Consider the following 7,928-nt stretch of genomic DNA (forward strand, 5'->3'; position numbering starts at 1 on the left):
TAAGGAATCTCTCCAGTTGATAATTTGGATTGGAAGCAAATTGGTTTGTTTTCATAGGTCCTTCCCTTCCAAGCTCAGATAAAACAAACCTATCCTGTGGGTCCCATGGTTTGCATTCTGAATTCTTGGTTTACATGGCACAGAATCCCTCTATTCTATTGCTAACACATTATCTATCTTAGTTCTTTTTTTTCTTTAAAAAAGATTTTATTTATTCATTTTAGAGAGAAGAGAGAGAGAGAGAAGCAAGGAGGAACAGGAAGCTTCCACTCCCATATGTGCCCTGACCAGGCAAACCCAGGGTTTCAAACCAGCGACCTCAGCTTTCCAGGTTGATGATTTATCCACTGCGCCACCACAGGTCAGGCTCACATTATCTCTCTTGAAGAGAACAAACTAGCTAAGTTTTAGCAGGATTTATATTACATAAGTTCCCATGACTGACTGCATGATGTATGTACCTGTGTGTATGTGTGTGTGTATAACAGATTAGAATTCATATGGATTTCTAATGTAATTCTGTTTGTTAACTTTATATTTGCTTTAAATTATGACTTGTGTCTATAACAGTTACTATGACTTCTTGCTTAGAGGACTACCCTAACACTTACTGGCCAAGATAAAAATAAGGATGCAATCAAGTGATCAAAGGTGACAATAAAAATCTCTTGTGATAAAGTAGGTGTCCTTTATCCTGCTTGACTTCTGCTGCTTGAGTAATATACAGTATTTTTCCCATTTTAAATCAGTCAGTAATAGATGAAACAAATACCATACATAAACAAGTTTTCAAACTCAAGTTTTTAAGGCTAGGGAAAGGCCAAGTTCATGTCTTCACAGATGATCAGTTACATGAAAGGGGGAAAAATTGAAAAGTAAATAAGAAAAAGGGGAAAAAAGGGGTAAATACATAAACACACAAAAGATGCATAAATCTGCTAAACATGGCTGCTTATTAGGTTTGGTGATAGGCTAAAATGACTGAACCAAGTAAAAGCAAATTGGGGAGATAACAGGAAGTGGTTCTTTTCAAGCAGCATTAGACAAAGAGTGAAGTCTGTATTACAGAAAAAAAGGCACTGTCTTAGATGAAAGATGTTTTAATGAGTATCTAATTAATCAGGAAAGTTATTTGTCCTTGCTTTTCCTTTAATTATGCTGGAATTCTGCTGTTGTTTCCTGCTACATAAAGTGTAGAATGAAAATATTTTCCAAAATTATTACAAAATTAAGTGAAGTGCTCTAATATGGCTTTGGTTCCTTCAATTAGATTTTTACAAAGAAATTTAATTTGGGGAAATGACAACTCTTTGAAGTAACAGACCTTTTAAAAATCTTTACAAAAATAATTTTGGGGGGGTTGCAATGAGAGACTGAAAAATGTGAAATTGTTTTAGAAAAAATGTTGCCTCTTTGTCTTTCTCTAAGACTCAGCAATATAAACAGGGAGCGGATTTCCTGTATGGCTTAATGAGACATAAACACAGATAGTAAAAGAGAAATGAGCACCGGAACACATTTTTTTCTTTTTAGTTATGAAACTGGTGACATTCACTGTTCTCTTGAGAAATATTTGTTTGGGACTACTGGATTTTTCTAGCTAAAAAGATATGTTAATTTGCCGCAGCCAAGAGCAACCTGGCTCACTGACGCCATTTTGAAGTTGTTGGCCTTTCTTATCGTCAGTGTGGACTCAGTCCGGACTGGCCGCATAAGCTCCATCTTTCCTATATAACATAATCTCAGTGGGAAACGGTATTTTTTTCTATTGCAAGAATTCATCCTCCATGTAGAAATAAATAATTTTTCTTTAGATCTCATAAACTCTAGAATCCAAAAGACACAAACCAGATTCAAAGAAAAAGAAAAAGAATTATTTCTAAGAGAACTGAACAGACAAAATGAATGAACCACATTCTTATACATATAGCATCATAATGAAGAATTTCAAGCCTGGCTTAGGAAACTCCTGCACATTCAGAAAAGATACACTTTTACTCCCTGTGTGAGTTCAATTGTTTCATATTTTTATTACTTTTTTCCTGTTAAGACCAAGGGTACATTTTAACCATTAAAAAAAGTATAAAACATCAAATAAAAGAATGTAATAAAACTACCCTGAGTATTGTTAACATTTATAACCTGAGTCACTCAGAGAGAAGTGAAGATGAGTTTTATAATGTTAAAAAAAAGTGGTACTACCCATCCAAAATATTTAGGAAATGTTCCAGATTATGAAATATTCATGTATTATAACAATATACTTTGGGCATGAAACTTAATTTTGAAAATGACTGCACATAAAAGTACATGTAAACTGAATTATTACTGCTCTTCTTGCTGACAGATCCATTTATTGGGTTCACATAACTTATGTGACCTCTTCACCAGGGAGAACTTTCCTCATGATTTGTATATAAATGATTCTTCCACAGTGGTGGCTCATAGGAGACAGCACCTCTCATGACAGGGACAGTATGGTCTTTTTAGGGGCATGCAAGGCTGTGATTTCTTGTCCCCAATTAGGGTAGAGAGAAGGTTGGTCCTGGGCAACACCACTTTTCATAGTTCTTTAAAAGTCTCTGACTCATAAGTAAATTAGAAAAATTCACACCCGTCTCATTCCTCTGGTAATGATGGTAATAGTAGTCCCAATAATAATGAGGAGGAGGAGAAAGAGAAAGGAGGAAGGAGAAGAGGAGGAGGTGGAAAAGGTGGCTAAGGCTCAGCCTCCTGACTTACTTTCAAGGATCACCTTGTGGATAAAATCTCAAAATTTATGCTGCGGGAGAATGCCTAGAAGCCGTCCTTTAAGTGCAGATTTCCTGGCTCTGCCCCTGATATTCTGATGCAGCATGTTAGAAGCTGGGCCTAGGGATCTGCATTTAAAATGGAAGTCTCCAGGTCTGTAGCCAGTCTCTTGAGAAGTGCTGCCCTGTGTGTTTCTGAAGATGAAAGAATTGTGTCTCCCGTTGGTTCCTGGAAGCAGCCACTGATCCTGTCTGTGGTTCCGGCTCTGCTGACCGTGACCACGGACAGCCTGGTCATCCTTTATCTGTGCAAGGGGCAGTGTCTGTGCATCTCACTTCCTCACTGGCCACTCTGGGACTCCACTCCCCTGACACACCATGCTAATGTAGAAGGGGTCTCCGACTTCACTGAAGGGCTGGGGTTGGCGAAGAAAAACTAATACACAGGACGTGAAAACCACAGCTATGTGGTTTAGAAGATGCCCGATAGCTCTATTCCAAGAGTCTGGAAAGGTCAAGGATTGTTAGCAGACTACTAGGTAAGAAAAGATTCTCCCTTGACGATTTCAGGGGAAGCATGGCCCTGCAGAGCCTGTGATGACGGACTTCATGCCTCTAGTACTGTGAGACAATAAATCTCTGTTTAAACATTCTTAGAATGCTTGTAGTTTCCACTACCGTCTTCAAACCACACGGGCTCTCCCTTTCTACGTTATCGATTCTTATTTAGACAATGCTGTTTAAATAATTCACTTGATTACCATTGCTTCTTTACTAATTTTTCTTCATCAACTTGGTATTCTAGCTGGCAAATTGGTTACTTAGATACATCCATGATGCTATTTGATCAGCCTAGCATGTTTACATCTTGTAACTGTTGATGCTTCCTTCTGAGATAAAGGCAATATCCGCTCTTTGCTCTTTTCTCTCCAAAAATATTAATTATGTCCAATTTCGGATGCTCTATTAACTGAGGTACAAGTTCTCTTTTTTGTTTTCTACTTTTATGATATTGATCATAAAATCATAAACTGCATTATAGTAAAAATGGTGCTGTCCCTAAAATGAGTGAAAAGCATGTGTTTATTTGTGACTCCTCAAGCGGGTCACTGAAATTTCCTGCTGGACAGTCAGCTCCCTCCACTGGACCAGCTGATCTGGGAGAAGGTAAAAAAAACTGCTGGAGCTTTGGTTCTTTATCTTTTGTTACAAGACGTGGGCTGGTGAGAGGTATGCTGCTTAAGGAGGAAACTTGGCAGGTGTTTTTCTGTACAAAATGGCCAAGTATTCCTTCCTGGTGTCACCAGCCACCTGACCACTGCTTTCCAACTTGTTGTAGGCACTTCTAGCAGCTGAAGACAGATATTCCTGTTACAGCATCCTAGTCTACAGGGGTGTTAGTGCATTTGGGGCTGTTGACTTTGGTGATGCCAGAAGGAAAAGAAAGAACAAATTGAAAACCTATTAGAAAAATATGATGACAGCCTGACCAGGCAGTGGTGCAGTGAATTGAGCGTCGGACTGAGATGCGGAGGAACCAGGTTTGAAACCCTGAGGTTGCTGACTTCAGTGCAGGCTCATCTGGCTTGAGCATGGGCTCACCAGCTTGAGTTGGGGGTCGCTGGCTTAAGCGTGGGATCATAGACATGACCCCATGGTCGCTGGCTTGAGCCCAAAGGTCACTGGCTTGAAGCCCAAGGTTGCTGACTTGAGCAAGGGGTCACTTAGTCTGCTGTAGCCCCCTGGTCAAGGTGCATATGAGGAAGTAATCCATGAGCAACTAAGGTGCCGCAATGAAGAATTGATGCTTCTCACCTCTCTTCCTTCCTGTCTGTCTGTCCCTGGTCTGTCCCTCTCTCTGTCTCTGTCACACACACAAAAAAGAAAAATATAATGACAGAAAACTTCCCTAACCTGGTGAAGAAAATAGACATACAAACCCAGAAAGCTCAGAAAGTCCCAAACCAAGATGAACCCAAAAAGGCCCACACCTAGATATATCCTAATTAAAATGCCAAAGGTTAAAGATGAAGACAGTATCTTAAAAGCAGCAAGAGAAAAGCAGTTTGTTACCTACAAGGGAACTCCCATAAGACTATAACCTTATTTCTCAGTGGAAATTTTGCAGGCCAGTAGGGAGTGGCAAGAAATATTCAAAATGATGAAAAGCAAGAACATACCAAAATTACTCTACCCCGTAAAGCTATCATTTAGAATCAAAGGATAGTTAAAGAGTTTCCCTATCAACAATTGAATCTAAAAATCAAAATAAATGATCAACCAGAACAGGAACTGACTCATAGGTACAGAGAACATTTTGACAGCTGCCAGATGGGAGGGGGTTTGTGGTATGGCTGAAAAAGGTGAAGGGATTAAGAAGTACAAATTGGCAGTTACAGAATAGTCATGAGGATATAAAATATGGCACAGGAAATACAGTCAATAATATTGTAATAACTATGTATAGTGTCATATGGATGTGAGATTTATTGGGATGATCACTTAGTAAGTTATATATATAATGTCTAATCCCTGGGTGTACACCTGAAACTAATATAATAATGTATGTCAACTGTAATTTAAAAATTAAAAAATGATAAAAACAGAACAAAAAAGAAAAAGTGTTAAAAATCTGTATTTTGGGGCAAAAATTTTAGTAAACAATAATCTTGTTTCATAGCACTTCCACGATGTAAGTGTATATTGATCAAAGTACAATATAACTTGGAGGAAATCAGGATATTATAAGAAATATTTAGCATAGAAAAACTGCTTTATAACTATTTATGTATATATAAATTTAATAATATGTTAATGAACATAAATTAATAACTTATTTTAAGAGATATACATAGAGACATTTTATAAAATAAAAATTCTAAATGTAAAGATTTTTGATACTAATGATGATAAAAAATTTTAGTCCCTATTTCCATAAAAGAGAAGTAGAACAAAAATTCAAGTTTTTAAATTTCAAAGATTTGGCCACAGATGTTTCTAAATTTCATCTACATTGACACCCAATATACCTTCATTTTAATATTTCTAATGTTTTATAGCTTTTATTCAATGTTCTATAATGTGACCTTTTGACTCTTTTCTATCTGATAGTTCGACTTGCCATTTTGTTAGTTCCTTTATTCAACTTTCTTTTCTTGGAGATCTTGTTCTGCTTCATTTATGCATTATGGTCAGTCAATGCTCATTGAATGCTTACTGTTTAGAACCACACAGCTTAGCGTAATAATGATGATAATAATAGCAATTGTATCTAATATTTACTATGTATATGTACTAAGCACTCCCTATATAACATCTGATTGAATTCTTGCAAAGGTTCTTCATCTATTATAGAGAAGGAGACCAAGGCTAGGAAGGTTTAAATGACTTGTGTTATAGGGACAACAATGGCAGAAAAGGAGTTGAACCTAAATCATTTCAACTCCAGACCCTCGCAAATAGCAGATGTTTAATAATTATTTTATTTCTTTTTATTTCTTGTTATTTTTGCCTTCTTTATCATCTAAGTTCCATTTTAGTTCCTAAAGTCTGTTATCATGCTAATATATATTTCAATTGGGTGTTTTCTTTCTGGACAAAAAAGTATGTAAATCATAAGATTTCAAATTAAACACCTTTGCTAACAAAACCTCAGGATAGGCCCTAGGTTATCTTTCTTTCTAATTCTTTAAGGGGTAAGACTTAACTCTCTAGGCTAAAATCACACATCTGTGAAAAAGCTGTTGGGTCACTCTAAAAGGGCAAGGCTTCTTGGTTAAAATGATATTCATATTGTTTCTAATGCACTTCCATTTGCGTTCGCTCTACTCTTACAACCAGACTGTATTAGCAATCAGAGAGGTTAACTGACCTGTCCAGGAGCAGGGAGTAGGAAGCGACCCTCCCGGGAGAGGAGCTCAGGCCTTCTACTTTCATCCCAGTTCTGGATGATTTCCAGTGCCCATCACCACTGTGCCCAGGGGCCTTGCTCTGTGGCTCATGTTGGCCACCTTGATTTGTCTTCTATGAATCAGCACAGAGCTCAGTGATAAGAACCCAGCGGGAAATGCGACACTGCTTTACCCACGTCATTATCCATCCTCTTTTTGTTGAAAAACGCATGGTTAGTCTGTGTTCTGTGCGATCAATCCTTTCAAACAGTACAACAAAAATGGGCCAACCACTGTGTCCTCATGTATGTTCTCCTTACTGTTATTATCTACTCAACGGTTATGTTTGGTGATATCAGTGTTCTCAGTTTATAACTGAATTTCGCAGAGCCAATATTACACTCTATATTCCTCTCCTCAGAGGCAGACATTCCTTAGGGGGAATGAGAGGGGAGGGGGCACTTTTCCCTAATCTCTGGAAATAATAGGTACAATTGCCTGTGAAACATACTTTATCAACCAGTTCTGGACGAAGGTGAAATCACATTTTGCTTAGAGGTAAATTTCTGGTTCAGTGCTTTTGACAAACTATTTCATAATGGAAAACAAATGTGCTTTAAATGTGAAACAAAGGGAAAGTTACAAACTATTCCCCTAATTAAGGAATAGTTATCAAACATGTGGTGTTTTTCATAGTAAATAAACCTAGGAGATACCCTACTGAGCTGTGTTTATTTGGCCTTGCGTATCTTGGGTGAATTTGTCTGTGACAGATAATGAAAAACTGTATGTATGGCTAGGGCAAGACACTAACTTATTTTTTTGTTTTTCTTTTTTTACATAGTGATAGTCATGATCTCTTCTCATTAACATTCCTAAAAACTTCAAACATGCAGTGAGATTTCTTTTGTTCCACTTCATCGGAGTTTTTCTACACATGGAATGGTCTTTGAAGTTAATTGGAGCCCTCCATGTTGAAGCAAGATGAGGGTAAAAAGGAGAAGCAAGGACTTGTGAGACTCCATTGCAGAACCAGACACATTCTCATCACTGTACAAAGAGCCCTGCACGCAGGTGAGGCTCAAAGGACAATATATCACAAAGGCAACATAGCACTCGGCTGCTGTGGATAAGTACAATATTCTAAATATGAAAAGTAGATTTTTTTTGTTTCTCTTATGCACCTAATATCACTGAATATTTGACCTGAAAAAAAAAAAAAAGAAATCAGACAAATCATCTTCACATTGAACCTACCAAATGAGATCCTTTAAGGGTGCAATGATTT

The sequence above is a fragment of the Saccopteryx leptura genome, chromosome 1 (assembly GCF_036850995.1).
Source record: "Saccopteryx leptura isolate mSacLep1 chromosome 1, mSacLep1_pri_phased_curated, whole genome shotgun sequence".
NCBI classification, from domain to species: Eukaryota; Metazoa; Chordata; class Mammalia; order Chiroptera; family Emballonuridae; genus Saccopteryx; species Saccopteryx leptura.